This window comes from Microtus ochrogaster, chromosome 6 (genome assembly GCF_000317375.1).
Source record: "Microtus ochrogaster isolate Prairie Vole_2 chromosome 6, MicOch1.0, whole genome shotgun sequence".
In the NCBI taxonomy this organism is placed as follows: domain Eukaryota; kingdom Metazoa; phylum Chordata; class Mammalia; order Rodentia; family Cricetidae; genus Microtus; species Microtus ochrogaster.
The window spans coordinates 57907526-57917527 of NC_022013.1; the positions used below are offsets into that span (position 1 = coordinate 57907526).

Sequence of the window (10002 nt, forward strand, 5' to 3'; positions counted from 1 at the left end):
GAAGAAGGAAAAACAAACTAAATCATGTGAGGATGACATAAGAAGGCATTTAAGCTTTCAAGTAACCATGTTTAACTTATAAAGTGTTTAGTAGAACCTAAAATTCATGTAACAATGAATGAAGACTTTTCAGGGGCATTTGCTTACCTGGAATAGGAATATATAACAGTATTTTTGCCTAGAAACCTGCTTGCAGGAAGCTTCTGTTTCTTTATTTCTTCTAATCCTACAGTCACATAACAATATGTCTATTTTTAACAGTGGCTCTGGTATTTATGACCCTATAGTACCTATTTATGCATATCAGCCAGCACTGCAAACTCAACATGACTATTTTTTAAGGTTTACTTACTTCTTTTATGTATGAGTACTCTATCTGCATGTAAACCTGCACACCAGAAGATGGCATCAGATCCCACTATAGTCGGCTATGAGCGACCTTTTGGGTGCTGGGAATTGAACTCAGGACCTCTGGGAGAGCAGCCAGTGCTCTTAACTGCTTAGCCTTTAACATGACTATTTTATATGTGGGAATTAATTTTTATCAGAACTATTTTTTTAAGCTTCCAAGTAAAAGATGGCAATGTGATTCAAATTAATATGATGAATCCTTAAGCATTTATCAACAGGTAAACACTGGCAAATATTTATTCTATGCCAAACAATAAAACTGCCGCATAAAAAATACATCTACATTTAAGAAAAACTATTTACAAATCTTTTGTTTTGTTTTGCTTCACCAAGGTCTCACTATGTAGCTCTGACTATCCTGGAACTCATGAGGTAGACAAAGCAGTTCTCAAACCCAGAGCACAGAGCACCGCCTCTGCCTCACAAGTACAGGGATTAAAGGCATGCACCAGGATTTTTACATTATATTTACAAATTTAAGTAAATACACTTTCAAAAACAGTCAAAAGGAATGTTTTACATGGATGAATTCACTATGTATTTTTGATGCTACTTAATGAGTTTAAATATAATTTAACTGTGTCACAGGCCTTTAATCCTAGCAAGAGTATTCCAAGTTCATGGCAAGCCTGGGAAACTTAAGACACTGGTTCAAAAATATAATAGAGTACTGATTTAACTCAGTGGTAGAGTACCTAACATGCATGAGGCCCTAAGTTCAAACACTAACAATCAATTAATCATTTAGCTAAGATCTGTATTTGCTTACCTTTAGGACACATCTAATAAATAAGGTACTTGTTTTATTTTTATATACTTTCCTCACTAGGGACAATAAACTATAGTTTTCTTACAATTCCAAAATAACAATCAGTAGTCCTAAAAAAAAAAAAAAGAAAAGAAAAAAGCTAAAAACCAAAAGCTGGTAGCACTTTGGGAGATCATTATAAGTAAAGTCAAGCCTAAGGTAACTGAAAAGAGCACTGGTAACTGAGTCTATGGGAGTGACACCAAGATTAAGCTGATCCGACAGATCTCCTGCAGAAGTCCTATCTTTTTAAGTTTTCCTGAGAGCTTCAACTTCCTCTTGTGTTCAACAGAGAACCATTTGGCTTATTTATTTCAGAGTACCCAAATGAATTATTAGGATAATGTTTCTGTTCAGTAAATTTCTGATAAGCTCAAACTACAAATATACATAAGATGTAACTAAGTTAAACCACTTCATTTTTACTGATTTGTGTATGTGGGGGTACACAGGTGCCATAATGCAGTGAGCCATCTCTCCAGGCCTCATTTCATTTTTATAGTTGTATAGTATTCTACTATGAAGACTTTTTTATGGGGATTGATGTGGGATGTCCGCCTGTATGTGCTGCTTTTATTGGTTGATGATTAAAGCTGTATTGGCCAATGGCTTAGCAAAGTAAACCTAGGTAGGAAGTTCAAACAAAGATGCAGAGAGCAGGCGGAGTTGAGGAGATGCCATGTAGCTGCTGAATGAGTAACATGCTGCACTGGTAAGCCACAGCCTTGTGGCAATCCATAGATTAATAGAAATCGGTGAGTTTAATAGTTTGAACTAGCCAGAAAGAAGCCCAAGACATTGGGCAAACAAATGTAACTGGTAATAAGCCTCAAAGTGGTTATTTCATAAGCACCTTTGGGAACAGGCAGGTGGAGAAAAACCAGTCCAGGGGACCAGTAGGACAGAGACTACTTCTAGCTACTTGGGGTGGTTAATGGGGCTGTATTATGTTTTGGTTTGAGACAAGCTTTCACTATGTAGCACTGGCTGACCTAGTACGTAGATCAGATTAGGCTGGCCACAAAATCTCATAGATCTTCCTGTCTCTACTGGGATTAAAGACATGTGCTATCACACTCAACTTGCTTTGTTTTTGAGAAAGAGTCTCCCCTTTGGAGCCCAAGATAGCCTCAAACTAGTGATCTTCCTGCTTCATGTGTACAACACCTGGCTTCTTCTATCTTAATATCTTAAAAATGAAAACTTTCTGTTTTAGGTGTAAACATCCTTTGACTTAAAGAGATATGAAAATAAACCTTATTAGTTTTTAAAACATTACTATTTTAAGTTTACTGCCCTCATTTCTCTAGTAAAGAGCACTCTTCCATGGCCTCTGCCACCAGGTTCCTGCTCTGACTTACTGATGGACTAAGATGAAAAAGTGCAATCAAAATAAATCCTTTCCTTCCCAAGTTGCTTATGGTCACTGTGTTTTAACATAGCAGTAAAAGCCCTAACAAGCAGATGTGCCCACTTGTAAACCCAGCACCTCTGAGACTAAAGCTGGAAAAAGATCAAAAGTTTAGGGGCTCAGAAGTTAAGTGCACTGCCTGATCTTCCTAAGGTCCTGAGTTCAATTCCCAGCACACACATGGCAGCTCACAACCATCTATAATGAGATCTGGTGCCCTCTTCTGGCAATCAGACATACTTGTAAGCAAAACACTGTATACACAATAAGTAAAATAAATAATTAAAAAAAAAAAGATCAAAGTTTGAGTTCAGTTTGAAATACAAAATCAAACCCTCTGCCAAAGGAAGACAAAAGGGGGCAGGTGAAGACTGAGAAAGAGGACAGTCATCCTCCTGCTGTCAAACTTTGTACCTAGGTGAAACGTAGAAAAATAGAGGCGTATTTTTTATGTTGGTGGATTGTTTTCACTTTAGAATCTGTAGTATCTTGTTGACAGAGGTTTCTGTCCTGCCCAGTCCTGCAGCTGTTCAGTCACAAAGAAATACACAGAGGTCTACATTAATTATAAACTGGTTGGCCTATTAGCTTAGGCTTCTTATAACTCCTTTAACTTATATCAGCAGCTCATAATACTTATCTGTGTTAGCCACGTGGCTTGGTACCTTTTTCAGCAAGGCTTTCACATCTTGTTTGCTCTGGGTCTGGCTTCCTGTGTCTGAGTGACAACTGCAGAGTACTGACTTTTTCTCTTCCCAGAATTCTCCTGTTCTCATTGTCCCACCACTACTTCCTGCCTGACTATTGGCCAATAAGCATTTATTTAAAATACAAGTGACAGGGTACAGACCATTGTCCCACAGCAGTATCTTTAATAATTTTTTTTTTTTGGGAAAGGGGGAGTGCAACCTATTATCAAGAAATCTGACACTAACAATTTAAATTTAGTACGTATGTACCCAGGGCTGGAGAAATGGCCCACATAAGAGCACTCATGTGGCTCACAAGCATCTGTAACTTCAGCTTTAAGGGACTGACACTTTTGGCCCCCTCAGCAACTGCACTCACATGCCCATACCCAAATGCAGGCACATACCTATACATAATTTAAAACAAGACAGACAGACATAAAAAAATATGTATGTGCCCTTTCAAAACCACTTTTAGAAATAACTCCCACCACTATACTAACACAGGTAACACGATACTCAAAATCTTTACAGAGAACCATGTTCAATTTAACATTTACTTGCAAAAGAGCAAAAACAGAAAAGGCAGCTGAACTACACATACACAATGGGAAAGTGCGAGGCTGCTAACAAAACAAGGTATATCTACAAACACTGATCAATAAACATCTTAAAAGTCACCACTTAAATGTACTGAAGACACAATATGCCATACATACACATACACCCCAATATTCTATATCTCACTCTGTATGTACATGCTGAAACAAGACCTCACTGTGTAACCAAGACTGGTCTGGAACTATGTAATCTGGGCTACTTTTTTACTTCTTTAGAGATTACCCTACCTTACTGTTCTAAATACTGGGATTATAATCATGCTACTACATTCCAAGTGTGTGGATTTTTAGGGTCACATACAGTACATAAACTGATTAGAGGAAAGGCAAGTTGGGGGATAGCTTAATGATAGAATGCAATGATGGACTTAGGTTCTAGCATCCAAAAAAGAAATACAGTATCCATGGAATCTGACTCAGTGAAAGAAGGGCAACTTTTCACTATCAAGAGAGCATGTGTATATTAATCACTAAAAAAACCACAGACTGAAGCATTACTAAAAAACAAGGAGCTGTGGAGAAAGCTTGGTTGTCAGACAGATTGCGTAGCATGTACTGTAATAGGCCCTGCCCTGGGTTCACTTTCAAAAACTGAATAAAGTCAGAGTGGTGCATAGTGTATTTCTAGCAGTTGGAGGGGGAAGAGAGAAGCATCAGAAATTCAAGATGATTTTCTGTTACAGAAAGAGTTTGGCCGGGCGGTGGTGGTGCACGCCTTTAATCCCAGCACTTGGGAGGCAGAGGCAGGCGGATCTTTGAGTTTGAGACCAGCCTGGTCTACAAGAGCTAGTTCCAGGACAGGCTCCAAAACCTCAGAAAAACCCTGTCTCAAAAAACCAAAACACCCCCCCCCCAATAAAAAGTTTGAGGCCAGTCTGGATTAGACTGTCCAAAAAAAAAAAAAAAGGAGGAGGTAAGAACTCTCGCTACTCTTCCATTTGTCCTAAGCTCAATTCCCAGCAACGACATGGTAGCTCACAACCATCTATATAGTGGAATCGGATGCCCTCTTTTGGAATAAAGGCATACATGTAGATAGAGCACTCATATATACATTAAATTTTTAAAAATAAAATTAAAAATAAAGCTTCCTCAGTGAATCAATTTTACATCAAGACTTGAAAGATCAAGAATATTCTTTTAACCTCTATATGAAATATTCTAATAAAAACAAGATTACAAGTTATTTTAAAGATAATAATGAGGATTGGAGGAATAGTTCAATGTATAGTGCTTACTTAATAGGCTCTGGGTTCAATACTTAGCATCAAAAGAAGAAAAATATAACAAAACAGTAAACTAAAAACCATTTCAGCTGGGCAGTGGTGGTGCACACCTTTAATTCCAGCACTCAGGAGGCAGAGGCAGAAGGATCTCTGTGAGTTCGAGACCAGCCTGGTCTACAGGAGCTAGTTCTAGGACTGGCTCCAAAGCTGCTGGGAAAAAAAACAACAACAACAACAACAACAACACTGGCCATAGTGGCATATCTACAATCCCAGCACTGGGAGCCTGAACTGATCAGTAAGATCTTGTATAACAATGAGAAGCAGCAAGCACCATCACCACAACCACCACTTAGCAAGCTCATGACACAAACAGCCAAAATTAAATCAACTTCCTATCATTTCCATCAACAAAAAAGCCTTATCCTTAGGCTTACACATGGTTCTACCCACAAAGAGCTGTTGCCCCCAACAGGACAACAGAATTCTGTTAAAGCTGGGCTTCCTTTTCCTTTGCCCATGCCCTCTACTGCTCCTCTTATAGTATGCCTCTTCTGCATGGCTCAGGTAACTCCTAATCCATTTGGGTCAGGGTGATAATAGCTTCACTGTAAAGAACCATGGTTGGGGCCCCAGCCCATGACTTTCCTACACCCCTCCTATTTCTTTGTAAATAATTTCTCCTCATATTACCTAATTTGGGCATGGCATCTGTTTCCAGCTGTCCTAGGTCTTCTCTTTAAAACATGTATGAATCTTCTCACTCTTCAGGCCACTTTGTAGTGAGCCGGACAGGATCGCCATTACAAGATGGCACCACATCCTGTCTTGTTGGTTATAAACAACCCCATATTTGGCTATGCCTTTGAGAGCTACATGTCCCCCGCTTCCCGCATGTGCAGTGAATATGGGTCCCTGGGCCTATCTCGATGCAGTCTGGTGTCAGCTGATGATGGCAGCCAATCACAGGGCGACCCGTGTGCCAATTCCCTTTATAAGCAGCCGCCATTGTGCCCCCGCCTCTCCCTCTAGTGTCTCTCTCTCTAGCGTCTCTCTCTCGTGTCCCCCTCTAGCGCCTCTCGTCCCTCTAGTCTCTCTCTTGCTCTCTTGTTTCCTGCCCCCCTTTGCTTTATGCTCTCCCTCAACCAAATACACTCCAGTAAAGCGTGATCTGAGAAGAATCCTAGTGTGGTGGGTGTTTCTTCCTCGCCGGTCAAGAAGCCCGCCTCACCACTTCAACCACTCTATGAAATCCTCATTTAGTTAACTATTGCATCAGCAAACCATTTTGATTCAGTTGACAAACCTTTCATGAAGCCTTCTGCAGCACGTCACCAGCTCTATTTCCTTCATAGCTCAGACTGTTTTATATTAGCTTTCTTTTTCAGTCTCTTCCTTTTTCTCTCCACACTTTAAGTATAGGAATTTCTTCACAGCTCAATTCCAATACTTAATGACTTCATATAATTCTGCATTTTCAAATATTTATATACTTAATCTCACATTTATCATTTTTAATCAAGGTTACTTATTTAAGCTCAATCCTAGATCTCCCTCTCAAAAGTGATGACTCATGCTTTCAAACTGACTCTATGTTCTACGAGTAGAGAATACATAAGGGAGAAAAATGTTCTGTGAAGTACTATAAATATTTATCTTAGGGATGGAGAGATGGTTTAGAGGTTAAAAACACTGGCTGCCCTTCCAGAGGGCCCAAGTTCAATTCCCAGCATCTATATGACAGCTCACAACTGCCTATAACTCCATGCTAGGGGATTTGGCTCCTTCACATGGACATACCTGCAGGCAAAACACCAATGCACATAAAAGAAAATAATTATTCTAAAAATAAAATGTATATATGCACGTATCATTGTGTTGAAAGCAGTAATTCATCATAACCAGCACAAGTTAATGGCACACCTCCTGAAGAGCATCCAGGACAGTAGGTTTACAGTTTTTATTTATTACCACACAGCTGGTAGGCTCCTGTATCTGATGGGAAACTTGCTAGTGGCCTATTGTACTCTTGCTAACTCTTAATTTTGAGAATACTGAGTTTCCGGGGGGGGGGGGGGGTGATAAAAGTGTGATTGCACACACTGTAACCCTTACACTTGGGAGGTGGAGGCAGGGAGGAATCATCAGCTATATCTTGAATGGGAGGACAGCCTGTGCTAATCTCCAGACAGAAATAGACAGAGACAAGATCAAAATCTACCTAATAAACGAAGACTGGGGATGTGGTAGGATGTACAAGGTCCTGCAGTACAATCACCAGCAACTACAACAACAAAAATAGCACTTAAAATTCTGTCTCAAAATTTGACCATTGCTGAGTTTTTGTTTATACAACCCAAAAAATTAAAATTTATTAGCTACAAAAATAAGATCTAGTTTATTCAGTATGTATTGAAAACTCTTATTATTTTTGCCAAAAAGGAAATTATTTAAATAGAAACAAAGGGAAATTTGCAATTTGCTTCAACATCAAGCTAAAACTGATCTTATGACAGTTTTAACTTTAATATCATATGTCAATTATTTATTAAGTTCATTCCTACCAGAATACAACAATATCACATAAAAAGAACACTTTGGATGTTTCATAGCTATTCCATCTAATTCAACTTAGCTAGCCTGGTTGCTCTGTAGACTATACTGGCCTCAAACTCACAGAGATATGCCTGCCTCTGCCTCCAGAGTATAGGACTAAAGGTGTGTGCCATCACCACCCGGCTGTTATCCAACTCCTGAATGATGCTTTATCCTTTATGTAATGGGAATTAAGCCAGTTTTACAAGGTTATGACTGCTATAAGGCTTCGCACAAAACTGGAACTGAAAAAAAAATAACAGATTTCTTACCCACTTTTCTTGAAACTTGAGATGTCATGTTTTATACAAAAAAAAATTACTTTCTAAAGGCAAATAACTTCCCTATACTAATTAGGTTAGGATTATCTAACAATCCTCACTAATTTACTCTTTATCCAATAAACAGACAATATCTCAGATAAGTTTCTAGATCACTTTTTTAAAAAGTATTTTAAGTATGTTCATGTGTGTACCTGCCTGCACTTGGGTATATGCACAAGAATGCAGGTGCACTTGGAGGTCAGAGTTGTTGAACCCCTGCAACTGTAGTTACTGGTAAGTGTTGGAAAGTTGGACTTCTCCAAGAGTCATATGCATTCTTAACCACTGAGCCATCTCTCCAGCCCCATTTGTAGCCCACTTTAAACCATCAAGAGTAGAACTATGCCCTTCCCTTTCTGGTTCTAAAATCAAAGTTCATGTCCTGATAATACCCCTCAACAAGCTCACACATTGACTACAGCTTTAAGCAAATGGAAAAATATGTATTGGCTATGAAACCAGCCATGCAAATTAAGAGCCCATGCTATAGTTATCTCAATATTTGGCAGAATATGTAGACTGAATCCCAGCTGGCTGGCAAGGAAAGTGTGCCAAACAGAAATTAAGTCTCTACATACTTTTTTTCAAGAGTCCAGACTAACAAAGAGGAAAAATGGAAGTAACCCCACATAAAAAGCAAAAGCAACCTTTTTCAAAAGTCCTGGGGGGTGCCGGGGGGCTAAAAATATGGCTCCGTTAAGAGCACTAGCTACTCTTCCAAAGAACCTGAGTTCAATTCCCAGGACCCACAAGCCAGTTTCTAATTCCAGTTCCAGAGGGTCCACACTCTTACACATATATGCAAGCAGAACACTAATGCATGTTTTTAAAAAAAATGGAAGGAGAGAACCCACTTCATAAAGGTGTACTCTGCCTTCTACATGTACACCCTATCATGTGATGCACAAGGAAGGAACTCAGTAAGTCAATCAGTCAATACTGGGGCTGAGATAGCTCAGAGGTACTATCTGCTCTTCCAGAGGACCCAACTCCCACCTGGTGGCTTATAACTAAGAACTCCAATCCCAGGAGATCTAACTAACTCCCTATTCTGGTCTCTACAGACACTGCACACATATGGTTCATAGGTTACACATGCAGGTTAAAACACCCATACAAAGATAAATGTTTTTGTGTTTGTTTGTTTGAAGAGGGTTGTTTTGAGACAGAGTTTCTTTGCAGAGTACTTGATGTTCTGGGGACTAGCTATGTAGACCAGGTTGGCCTCAAACTCAGAGATCCGCCTGCCTCTGCCTCTGCCTCTGAAATGCCGGTATTAAAGACATGGGACAACTCTTGTACGCATAGTGCTGGATTACAAATTTTAAAGACTACCAGTTATTGATAGAATGCTTGCCTGCCATGCAAAAAGTCCTGGGTTCCATCTCCGACACCATGTAAGCCAGGTATGGTGTCAAATGCCTAATATCCTTGCATTCAGAAAGTAGAGGCTGGAGAATCTGAAGTTTAAGGTCATCTTTGCCCACATAGTAACCTCAAAACCAGCCCAGGATACACAAGATGATGTTTCAACAAAACAAAAACTCCACAGGGTAGGTGAGATGAGTTAGCTGGTAAAAAGTGCTTGTCAAACAAGTCTGACAGTGATTTGCTGGAACCCAAGGTAAGACAGAACTGACTCCAAAATATTGTCCAATATATGTCCAGCCATGCTCATACACACGAATTTCTTTAATTAACAACAACGAAAAAGTATGGAGAAGTGGCTCACTGGTTAAGAGTAAAGAATAAATAAAATAAATAAATAAAGAATAAATACTACTCCCACAGAAGATCTGACAGAGTTCAGTTTCCAGTATCCATGTTAGATAATTAGATAGTTCACAACAGCTTCTAATGCCTCTGGCACCTGCACTCATGTGTACATAATACACACATATACACAATATTAAATCTCA

The 10002-nt window shown here is 39.3% G+C and overlaps 1 protein-coding gene across 5 annotated transcripts in view; it reads right to left on the reverse strand.

The window, feature by feature from the left end:
- Wapl (WAPL cohesin release factor) overlaps positions 1-10002 on the reverse strand; it is a 69475-nt gene that overhangs the window by 50312 nt on the left and 9161 nt on the right. The window lies entirely within an intron of this gene.